Genomic DNA, 13,102 nt, shown 5'->3' on the forward strand with positions numbered 1-13,102 from the left:
TTTTAACATTACATTCTTGTTTGTTTATCCCACTACACCCTTTCATCTATCATAACACAATTGTTTTTCTTAAAATTATTAATGTATCGTATATTTATCCTTTAAATAGACAAAACCAAAGATTAAAACACAGAAGAAGAAAAAAAATCGCAATCGTAGGACAAAAATGTTTTTGAGAAAGATATATTTTATAGGCTTAATACATCAGAAGACCCTTGTAATTGTAAAGGGAATCAAATCCAGGGCATGAAATTTTTTTGCATCAAATTGGGTCCCTATGAATTTTTTTTAATTCAATTAAGGTCAAAGTGTGTCTGATGCTAAAGTGGCTTCAATTTTAGCCTACTTAGCTTTTCCACGTGGCATTTAGAATTATTTTTTAATTGAAAATTTTTAAAACTTAATTTTTTTAATTCCAAACCCTCTCAAATTAACCCCAAATCATCTTCTCATAACTTAAAAAAAAACTTAATCTAACCTAATAACTTAAAAAAAAACTAATCTAATCAAATACTAATCCCTAATCTAATATGAGAATCCCCAATTAAACCCTGACTATTCATCTTCATTCTTCATCCCCAATTTCTACCCTAGAGTGGAAGAAGATAGAACCATCTTCTCCCCACCTTCATCCCCATCTGGCCAACACAGGAACTGAGACAAGTAGATCTGGGTTATTCTTCATCCCCATCTCCATTTTCTTCTTCCCCTTTCTCCATTTCTTCCTCCCCTTCTTTTTTTCAGTGGTTCTCGATTGTAGGATCTGTTTTTTTTTAAGAATATAGGTTTGAAGAATAAGATTGGGTTGTGGTGAGTGGGGCGATATGGGTTTGGTGTAGAATCTAGGTATGTTCTGAGTTTTGTTTTTGTTGTGGTTGAGGATGAAGATGATGAATAATATGTTGAAGATGATGCTGAACATGATATTGAACATGATGAGGAAGAAGATGATGAATACTATTTTTTTTGCCCAGAAAAACCCATTACCCATTTCTCTTACTTTGTTTTCTTCAATCATGAGCCACAACAAGAACACACTCCTCTCTCTTTCGGTCTCCCCTCTCACTCCAAACACATATTCTTCAGATCCACCCCAAATTTCTACCACATAGGTGCAGGAATTTTATTTTTGGTTGTTGTTCTTGGTGATGGAAGAGGAAGGAGAGCTTGGTTATTGTCTGTGTTCAATTTGGAGATGGGGAAGATTTGTAATTGGGTTCAATTTGGGGATGAAAGGGTTTAATTAGGGATTGATTATAATTAGATTATTAGGATTTTATTAAGTTTTTAAATTTCTTTTTTCTGATTAAATAATTGAGTTGGAATTAAAAATTATTTTTTCTAAAACTTTTTAATTAAAAAAATTATAAAAGCCACGTGTAATTGATGACTATGACAAAATTGAGATATGGAGGCATTTGACCTTAATTGAATTAAAAAAAATTTCATAAGGACCCAATTTGATGCAAAAAATTTCCAAGCCCTGGATTTGATTCCCTTTACAATTACAGGGGTCTTCTGATGTATTAAGCCTATTTTATATGCTTAATTATCTCAACATTTCAACCTCTTACGACAGAAAAATAATTATAGAGCCATTGAACTCTCTTTTTGAACCATAAAATTAGACTCAACATAAGTCTTATTTTGTTTAACATTAATTCTTAAAATTCTCATTCTTCGGAGCCCCAGAGCACATGCATCCTCCCGCAATGCATTTCCCACTAGAAAACCCTGGGCATGACATCCATGCACAGTCAGAGTCAGATTCGCAAGCACTAACCAAGGCATTAAAACCTGCAAAATCCATTCACATTGTCAAAACCTTAATACTCATTGCACACACTTTTACATACCATGTAACAAGCTAATTAATGAACACCCAATATATAAAAATGTAAGTTAGCTAGTTGTAATAAAAGCAGAAAACATAGATGAATACCGGGTTCCGATGCTATGAGAAATAACACAGTGAAGCAAAGTAACAAAAATGAGGATTTAACTGCCATCGTGCGCTTGAGAATAGAGTGATTTTTAGAATCAATGTTTTTTGCAAGAATGCAGAGCTGGGTTCAACATGGTTATATTTATAATAAAAAGTGCATTAATATTTAATAATATTTTTTACTAATAAGAATATCTAAATATCAAATGTAAAATGAAATATTTGGCTAAAATATATATTTTTTTTTTTTTTTTGCAATGAATAGAATTGTCTAATAAAGTGTCTAATTAAGGCATTACATTAGTAATCCCCCACAAAAATATCAAGTAATAATCCTTGTAATCCCCAGCAGCAGAAAAAATCATGGTAATCATTATCATGACATAAGAAATACCATTATTCTGGTACTCATTAACAAAAAGTAGACAACAGTTAGAACCTGTTGAATAGCTAAACCCATTAAGTTCTCAATGCAAAAAAAGAGGTCCCATTCTGAATTTTGGCTATTGGATCTTTTGCCTCCATATCTGCTGGCCTTGACGTACCTGCACAGGTGGTACTTTTGAAGTTGAACTGTTGGAGTTTCCCTTCTGTGTTTTGGCTATTGGATCTTTTGCCTCCATATTTTGGCCATTGGTTGTTCCTTGACTTCCATTGTGAACACGACGCTGCGACCGATGTTGATGGCGAGGGTGCTCGGCTCTCTGCACATGTAGTGGCAGCTGAGGTGGGTGGAAATAGCCACCACCACCATTGTAATTTGGGATAACAGGTTTTATAATTAACCTTGACACCTCTGGTGGTGCTAAGAAGGTCAAGAGAGAATTTTGATTCTGATTTTTGGAGGTAAGTAAGCTGTATGTCCTTAGAAATGCCCTCAGTTGTCCTGCACTGACAGATCTTGCAGTATATGATCTGTGGCTGCTCAAAAGGATCCTCAACAAATATTGCATAAGTCTTGGGCAGCCATATCATGTTGTTCTTTATCTGTTCCCATTGTCCGGTATATGGGCAAATTCCCAGCTCTGAGGCCCATGAATCCATTTGAGCAAACTTTCTTAAGAATTCAACAAAAAGTTCAGGCAAAGATTTTCTGTTAATTGGCCTGGATTTGTCAGATATGATTCGGTTTATGTTAGCATTACATGTTTCCGCAATAAAATCCTCTGCATCAGCTCTAACACCTGTCAGTTTATCAACCATATTGCCAGGATATACATCTTTAAGTGGTGGCAAAATTGCAGGAACACATGTCTGAAAGTGAAAGATTACTAGCAAACTGAGGGAATACGAGTTGAAAGTTCCAGTTTTAGAGTTATTGATTTTATGTGCTTTGGCCCATTCCTTTACCACTAAAACCATATCTCGAAAGCGGCCATCTATCCTGTCAATCGAAAGCAAAAGCTTGGATTTGATCACACCCTGCAGGTTATTGATTGAAATGTCACAAGATACACCCTGTCGGCGGCTTTTGAATTTTAAAATGGGAACTCGCGCATGGGAGATGAACTGCAAGTTGATCCATCCACCTTTCAGTTTCAAAGCTTTTATAAGATCTCCCAATAACCTCTGTTTTTGATTTTTCCCAATAGATGAAATATGTGAACCATTTGATAACTCAATTGAAATATCCAGGTCACCCCATCGTGTGAAGAGATTAGATACAAATGATCCATATGGCTCAACAGTTGCTCCTCTCAGGCTTTCCACAGATTCAACAATGCTTCGGAAATCATTAATAATTGCAAAACGTATCGCCCAATCTTCTTGTAAGGGTGTGACCACCCGAAGTATATCGTGTAGAACAATATCCAACATACTACGTGTGCTCATTTTGTCTCTCAATAACTCCAAATAGCAGCGAATGTACTGACAACGCAACTGCAAATATTGGTTTGCAGCACTAGATGGGGAAAATGAAGACAAGAGGATCACAATCTATGAGCATAGGCTTCTTGAAACACACACCAGATCCATTGAAATATTTGGAGCAGTATCCCTGACTTAGGAAGAGAGGTTTTCTACTTCATTCATTGGATATGGACGCGGGAAAAAAGTGTAACGGGTCCATGGTGGTCCTTGCTTTGCTTTCAAGTGGATTGATTGCACCTGTATAGAATGGAGTGCACTGTGATTTTCATGCGTTTGAGACCTCAGCATTCAACAACACAATCGGGGCAAGAAAAGAGGTTCTATGAGAATTAATAAATAATGAAAATTAATAAATGAGAAATAATGCTTGAAAATTAAATAATTATACTCTAAATTAATAAATAATAAATTTGATATAAAAATATTATATAACAATAGTACTACTATTGACTTGAACCAATACTAAATGCTTGCTACCTTAGTTATAATAATATATAAATATTTAGAGGAAAAAAATACATTATATTAATTATTTTCTTGGATACTTATTAGGGTTCTTTTGGTTGTTGAGTTGGTTTTGTATTGGGGTTTTGTTGTTTCTTTGGGTAGTATTTTTTTAGGCTTTGGGGTTGTTTTTTCTATGGTTGTACCAGTTTTTTGATCCCTTTAAGGAGGGTTGTGTATCTTGCATATTTCCTCATCTTATATTGAATATATTTTATCTTTCCAAATAAATTAATTATTAATTGTTAAGTTTTCAATTTCTCATATTTAAAATTAAAATTTGGTAAAGTATTTGCAATATTTCCTTCAGGTCCCGTGCTCGAGCCCCACTGGTACCAGTTTTTGAAATATTTCGAGTTTTGATTATCTCTAATCAAATGTTGTTAATAGAAATGGGAAAAAAATGAAAGGCCCACACTAATCAAGCTATAAACCAACTATTATGGACATAATTTTAAAAAAAATGTGAGAGGCCCACTGTATTAAATAATAACTTGTTATGAAAAAAAAACAGCCCACAGTATGATCCATTAACAGCATTAAGGAAAATAATTAAAAAAAAGGGTGATTTGACCAAAAAAAAAGGGGGTAACTGGCCGGTCTGACCGATAACCGGCCGAGTAACCGAGTTAATCATCGAACCGGCCGGTTCAAACCGGTAACCGGTTCCCGCCGAGTGGCATGCACAACCGATCAGATGTGAGGCTCGCATCGGTCTAGTCACCGAGTCCCGGTCCGACCGGTCGGACCGGCCGAGTTTTAAAACACTGTTTAAATTATAATTATTAATTAGACTTAATTCCAGTTTAGGTCCCTGATATTTCACAAATGTGTGGTATGCACCCCATGTGTTTAAAACGTGCGGTCAAGGTCCCCCATATATCTAAAACTTGATAATGATGCCCTTCTGTTAACTTCCGCTAAGTTTCGCCTGTTGACCAAACAGAAATGCTAACGTGTCACTTATTTATTTCATAAATTATAGGCTACTAAATGGTGACGAAAATAATCTGTCACAAAACCCTTCACCATCATCATCTTCTTCATTTTTCTTTACCTTTTCCTCTGCAACCCAACACACCATGGCAGCACCCTTCTCCTCTTTTCATCACCCTCATCATACTACTTCTCCTTCCATCCTTGGCTGAACCACCACCTCCACGCACGCAACAACCACCGTTGGCCACAACCATGTAGCTCTGCCCCTGCAAATGGTCCAACGACCACCACCGGAGCCACGACCACCACCTGTCAATCGCGTGCTCCTCCCCCTATCCCAACGAACACATGCGCTCCAACACCACCTCCTGATTCGAAGAAAATCGACACAAAACAGAGGAAATGAAACCCTAGCCACCGCCACCTTCTCGTCCCGATTCCGGTGCCGTCCGACCTACAATGGAAAAATCAACACCACGATAAGACTTCCCTTGAAGCCAACTTCAAAACCCCTCAACCAATTTGATGATCGACTGCCAACCCAGAACGCACTACATTACAGTCTCGGCTGCATACACGATTTATAGCCCTGTCTCTAGCAGTGTCGTCGCTGTCGGTGGTGGTGGCATCTCTGGCCGTGTCATCGATGTCAGTCGTGGTGGCATTGGTGGCGTCTCTGGCGGTATCGTCGCTACCGGTGGTGGTGGTCGTAGTCGACCTTCTGGTTCCGTACGTTTTGATCTCAAACTTCACTTGCATTAGATGCTACGGAATCACGAAGCATTTTTGTCGCTACGCTTTCAAGAGCTCCTTGACGGATATTCCTCTGGTTTCACTCATGAGATCTCTCATCATTCTCTATATGCTTCATTGTTCATTCCCTCTTCATTCGCATGTTGGGTTGTTTTGTTTTTCTCTGTTGAATTGATTGTAGGTGTTTATTCAATTTTTGATGCCCCTACTCTCTCACATGGTCTTTACCTGGGCACTGTGACTCTGTGTTCAATTCTCTCAATTGTTCTCCTTTCAGTCAAGACTTGTGTTTTCACTGTAAATTCCCGGATTGAAGCAGAAGCTTCAGCTCCCCTTTAGAGGCAGAGGCTCCATTTGAAGAAGTCATGGGGAATGCATGTCTTGTTTCTTTCATCAGTTGTGTTTGCCCTTGGCCACATTGTGGTTGCTTACAGAACCAGCTGCAGGGCAAGGAGAAACTCTTGTTTCATTGAGTCGACCCTGAAGCTGTAAGCTTAAGAATAGCTCTCTAGTCTCTCTGTGAGTTCTCATGCTACTGCTTATGATGCTTCTGTTGTAAAACAAAATTTTTGAAATTGACAAGACTTTTTTTGGTGGACCATAGCATGTTTGGTTTCATGATCTAGACAAAATAAGGTACAATAAATCAGAATTTGGGGCAGCTCGCAATGAAGAATTGCTGGTCAAATTACTGGCAGACTCAAACAACGTGAGGTGTTGGCTGAAGTGTTTTGTGACGGATTATTTCCGTCACCAATTAGTATTTCTGTTTGGTCAACTGACAGAGATGGACGGAAGGGCATGGTTATCACGTTTTAGATAGATGAGGGACCTTGCCACATGTTTTAAACACAGGGGGTGCAAACCGCACATTTGTGAAACATCAGGGACCCAAACTGGAATTAAGCCTCAAATTTTTCCTTTATTAATTTAGAGTATAATTATTTTATTTTCAAGAATTATATCTCATTTATTAATTTTCATTATTTATTAATTTTCATTAATATATTACTAAACAAATTTATATATTTAATATTTTAGTCAAATATTTCGTTTTACATTTGATATTTAGATATTCTTTTTAGTAAAAAATATTATTAAATATTAATGCACTTTTTATTATAAATATAACCTTGTTGAACCCAGCTCTGCATTCTTGCAAAAAACATTGATTCTAAAAATCACTCTATTCTCAAGCGCACGATGGCAGTTAAATCCTCATTTTTGTTACTTTGCTTCACTGTGTTATTTCTCATAGCATCGGAACCTGGTATTCATCTATGTTTTCTGCTTTTTGTACAATTAACTAACCTACATTTTTATATATTGTGTGTTCATTAATTAGCTTGTTACATGGTGTGTAAAAGTGTGTGCAATGAGTATTAAGATTTTGACAATGTGAATGGATTTTGCAGGTTTTAATGCCTTGGTTAGTGCTTGCGAATCTGACGCTGACTGTGCATGGATGTCATGCCCAGGGTTTTCTAGTGGGAAATGCATTGCGGGGGGATGCATGTGCTCTGGGGCTCCGAAGAATGAGAATTTTAAGAATTAATGTTAAACAAAATAAAACTTATGTTGAGTCTAATTTTATGGTTCAAAAAGAGAATTCAATGGCTCAATAATTATTTTTCTGTAGAGGTTGAAATGTTGAGATAATTAAGCATATAAAATATATCTTCCTCAAAAACATTTTTGTCTTACGATTGCGATTTTGTTTTTATCTTCTGTGTTTTAATCTTTGACTTTGTCTATTTAAAGGATAAATATACGATACATTAATAATTTTAAGAAAAACAATTGTGTTATGATAGATCAAAGGGTGTAGTGGGATAAACAAACAAGAATGTAGTGTTAAAAATTTATTTTTAACAATATAAGAAACTGAATAATTGACAATTATTAGTTATTACAATTAATAACATAAAATTGTTATCAATAACTTAATGTTATCGTTACTAAGATACAAGTCAAGAGAATTTTACTAATTTAAAAAAAATCAATTTCTCTTATTGAAATTAAATAAGAATATTATTTTGATTTTAATATAAAACTTTATATAATTATAACAATAATAGTAATAATAATATAATAATGAGTAAATTTGACTTGACCTTTACATTAATAAAATTATTGATTGGTAATTGTAAAACTTTTAAATTGTTCACATATTAAGTTAGATATAAATATTTTTATTTTTATTAATTAAGCGTGTTAGGAATTTTTTTAAAATAATAAATTAATTTAATTAATATTTTTACTATATAGCGAATTATTTAGTATTAAAGTAAGAAAAAAAGTTCCTTAAGTTGCCGGACGTGTTTCTAGTTTAGATGTTGGTTCTGCAAGTCAACAATAGATGCTGATTCTGGTTTGTGTTGTTTTGTTTGATTTTTGTGGTGCGAGATTTATTTTCAATACTTCCTAGTTTTGTTGTCGCCTTCTGTTGTGTGCTGTTGTGGTTTTTATGGTTCGTTTGAGGGCGCTAGTTGTTAATGTGTTGCGTGGTTGCCCTTGGGCTGTTGTTGTTTTTGAGTTCATTCTATGTGTTTTGGGTGGGGGTTTTGCTGCTTTGTTGTTTCTTTTACTGGGTTTTTGTAGTCCTATTGCATAAGAGAGTTGTTCTCATGTGATTTTTTTATCAATAATATATTGTTTATGAAAATAATTTACATCACAATAATAATTAACTAATCATCTTGTCACTAATGTAAAATTCAAGTTCATTATATCATTTGCTTAACGTATTAACATGATATTTAACTTTGATAAGTAATATATTTGTTATAATTAAAAAATAATAATAAGTATTTTTTGTTATTTTGTAAAAAATCCTCAACATATGATTTATAATTTTCATTTTCATTTTAATATATTCTATGAAATTACAATTTTTTACAATTAGTAATGAATATAAAAAGTATTGTTTATAATGTAAAGGTAGTCAATTTCTCTTATTATTATTGTTTGACTTGACTTTTATATTAATAATATTATTAATTGGTAATTGAACAACTTTTAAATTGTTCATATATTAAGTTTAATATCAATATTTTTTTATTTTAATTAGTTACACTTTGAGGAATTGTTTTAAAATAATAAATTAATTTGATTAATATTGTAAGACCCTCAATTTATTTTATTTTTTTTGAAAATGAAAGAAGTATTATTAATAATGAGTCAAGCCTAGACAATCAAAGCTCTTACAAGAGCATCTATACCCCCAAATAGAACTATCCGGCTCCCAAGTAAACTCCTCCACAAAATGGCTATAAAGACCTTAAAGGTGAGCCTCATTAAAAACCTTGCTAAGAACTAGCAAGGAAAAAGAGTACCACACCCTTAAGATAGCCAATTATGCATCCCTATTACAAAATCACCACATAGGCCAGAAGCTAAACCCACATAAACATGCCACACCATCCCTAAAAAATACAAAACCTAGCCAGCAAAAACCAAACAGCAAGAAAACAGCAACGACACCCTCAAACCAATACAGCACAGCACCAGCAGCCCACGACACCAACAACAAACCCGCAAAATTCAGCAAGCGAATCTCAGCATCAGGTCCATAATCCATCCATGCGGCCCAAAAGACCAGCTAAATTCCCTTTGAAGCAATGACATGCCTATGAAGTTACTAACCTACGCAATCTGTTGAAAAGCTCCTGCATCCAAACGACCAACACCCCTCCTTAAGTACATGAGAAAAATGACCGCTGCCGCTGCTCCTGCAACAACAGACATTCATGTTTCCACTGTAAAATATTCCCAATAAGTCAGGGACCCAGCATGCCAAACAAGATGGGGATGGTTTTGACGAATTTGAGCCTCTAATCATCAAAGCTTCGGAACGTCGTGGCTTCAAACCCAACTGCTTTCCAAGCAACTATGTTCTTTGCGCACGTGTCGACACTCCATCTTCCCCTGCTTCAGGCTCCAAAAAATCAACGGGGAGAAGTTTTGGCTTATTTTTGCTCCCCTTGGGACGTCCCCGTTGAGAGCTTTTCCGCGAAGAATCTGTTTTTGGCGAAACCTCCACAGTTGGCGACAACTGATCAGCGGAGAGTAAGGATGGTCGCTGCAACGCCACCTCTGATGAAGTATGATTATGCCCAGGAGGAGATGGAGAATCTGTGCACTCATGATGTCTGACAATTTGGTTCGGCGAGGTGCGAACAAATATGTCATGGTTTTCACGTGAACTTGCATTAGCACCTAAGTTAGGCAAATGTGATAATGGCAAACACGTCCAAGTTGGCTGATTAAAAAAACTTGGGTCCCAGTAAAAAGAATAAGGATTCCAATAATAATTTGTTGGTAGAATATAATCTTGAGGATTAAAAGAAAATCCTGTAACAGCAAATCCTTTAGCATCATTATGTCCAAGATTTTGAATCCTTTTATTCAAATTTTGAAAACCTTCACCTGATATCTCATTCCCTTTTAATTTTTCCCCCATTCCTTAATCTCGTCCAACGTGTATCCTGAATCACCCAGGGCCTAAACCTGCTCCATGATTTGCGTCCCTGGCTTAACTGATTTGGCCAAGTCCATGTCGTACTCCCTGATTTGCGTCCCCATATTAAAATCTGCAGCTTTTGAAATTGGAGCATCCTCACATCCAAGATATGTCGCTGTTTTCTCCTCCATGATTGCCGCTCCATGATTACTCTTCGGTTTCACCTCCCTATTCTGCGCTGCTGAATTAATTCCATCGACCAAGACCATGTTTTGCTCCCTGAATTTCGTCCCTGAGTTAACTGTTGCTACCTTTGAATTTGTATTGACTACTGCTAATTGGCGTCCCTGAATTAACGCTCCTCCCTGATCAGCATTCATGTTCTGCTCCTTGTCTTGCACCCCATAATTAACTGAGTCAACCAGTCCCTTGATTTGCTCCCTGATTTGCGTCCTTGAAGTAACTGCTACAATTTTTGAATTTGAAAAAAACGGATCTTCATGATATCTCACCAGCGACTCCAGGCACGGTTCTGCCACCACCTTCTTGGCCTCCATGCCGCCACACGGCCCCTCTGTTGTTGCCTCAGTCTCTAAAAAAGCCAGGCCTTCCATCTTCTCATTCCTATAGATTTCATCTTCCTCCACAGAATTCACATCAACTGCCGATTCGTAATCCTTTTCATAAGCAACTGGTGGAGTTATGTCAATCCCTTCGTTCATGTCATCATCATCAGAACTCTCATCCTCTTCCGAAACATAGATCTTCCAAGGCGTTGACGCCAAACCGTGGACACTCCCATAATCAAAAGTCACATCATCCTTCTCAATTAAAATAATACAGGAAGTCCCGCCAACATCAACAGACATTGTAAAACATTGCAGAATCGGATGGTGCATTCGAACTAAAATTATGGCGTAGTCAGCCCTATGTCGCGACAACGTTGCTATATCAGATGACATATAAGTCCCCAACTTGTTTCCAACAGCAGTGAAAAAAGACTCAGTCCATAGTCCCAACGGGACTTGCCATAGATGAATCCAAACCAAGTGTGCCACACCAAAAGTAAGCACCGTACATGGTTTAACATCAGTTAAGAACTGTTCAAAAAAATCCCTGCACTCTGTAATTGTGTCCTGCATTTCTTCCTTACTTTCAAACTCCAATACCACTTCATTCGCTCCCAACGGTATAAAACGAAAGTTGTACAATCCAATTTGGCTTAGTTCATCCTGCAAATCTTCAACTGGCATGGATTTGAGCATACGCGCTTGAGCACATCTTTGGACCCAATCCTCATCCAAATCAGACGCTGTAAATTGCAAACGACAACCCTCAGCATGTCGTGGAGCCTCCTGTATCTGAACTGATGCTTCTTTCTGCTTCAAATGTGTCGTTTGTTTACACACCTCAGGTTTAACTTTTGCCCGCCAAGCTTTTCCTTGAATTTCATACTAATGTCGTTCCGGCGACGGCGATGGTACGTTCGACCTTCGGGCAGGTTGTTGATATTTAGCTTTTTGTACCACAATAAAATTCCCTTCCAGACTCAAACCATTGAACATTCGAATCGCCCGCCATGCTTCCTCATTACTATGAAACCGTACAAATCCAAAACGAAAGCGCCGACCATGTTTCTTTTTCTGCTGAACAAACACATCACGCAGCTGCCCTGCTCTACTAAAAGTAAACCGTAATTTTGCCAATGTCATCCTCTCGCCTAGGCCATCAATGAAAACAACAAAAGATGTTGAAAGCTTATCTGGACGCCTATCTCCATTAGATCTGGACAAATGTTGTCGTTGATAAGAGTTCCTCCCCCAAGCTTGTTGTGGTGGCTTGCTTGGTTGCCACCGATGCCATGACGGCGACCACCGTGACTGAGGAGCTCTTCCAGAGCCTCTCTCTCTAACCCCTCTCTCTAACATCTCTCTGACTTAGGCTTTTTAGACCCTCAATTTATTAAATAAATTATTATAAATTTAGTATATTATTATTATGATAATATATATATATATATATATATATATATATATTTGCTTAATCATTGCCTGTTTGTCGTGAATTGAGTGTTGTTGATTGAGTTATTAAGAATTATGCGGAGGTTCAATGCATATGAATTTCTTATGAGTAAGATCATCATAATTGATGTTGATGTTGGCTTGTTGTTGATTAGGTATTGAAAAACAACATAGATTTCATTTCTGTAGTTAGACAGTTGTCGTTTAAATAGCATAAATGAATATTAATTAGAATTAGACTTAGGATAATTATTTAATTAAAAATATAAGTCACAAAAATAAAAATAAAATTTAAATAACTCTATTTATTTTACCATTTTCGAGATTGATGACTAGGAGAGAGAAAAGTGGGTTAGAAGATTTATTTTGGATTTGTTTAGGGATTTTTCAATAAATCTAGATCAAATCTTTTAAAAATTAAAAAGGAGGATATAAAATTGAAATAAATTGATATTAGGTCTGATATGACTTAAAATAAATATTTTTAATAAAAAAAGATATTTGTTTAAAAATTAAAGATGTGTTGTAAAAATATCAGAAAATCATATGAAGATGATTATAAATATTTTAGAAGTAATTAAATATTTAATTTCGGAATTTTTGTAA

The 13,102-nt window shown here is 36.1% G+C and overlaps 1 long non-coding RNA gene and 1 pseudogene across 1 annotated transcript; one reads left to right on the forward strand and one right to left on the reverse strand.

The window, feature by feature from the left end:
* Nucleotides 1-2,209: 2,209 nt before the first annotated feature.
* Nucleotides 2,210-4,141, reverse strand: LOC130739473 (protein HESO1-like; annotated as a pseudogene).
* A 3,024-nt stretch (nt 4,142-7,165) lies between these two features.
* On the forward strand, nt 7,166-7,714 carry LOC130735671 (uncharacterized). The gene is made up of 2 exons (XR_009018535.1): nt 7,166-7,283; nt 7,429-7,714. It is a non-coding gene; the product is annotated as an uncharacterized LOC130735671 (long non-coding RNA).
* Nucleotides 7,715-13,102: the final 5,388 nt, after the last annotated feature.

Source organism: Lotus japonicus, chromosome 2 (genome assembly GCF_012489685.1).
Source record: "Lotus japonicus ecotype B-129 chromosome 2, LjGifu_v1.2".
Classification (NCBI taxonomy): Eukaryota; Viridiplantae; Streptophyta; class Magnoliopsida; order Fabales; family Fabaceae; genus Lotus; species Lotus japonicus.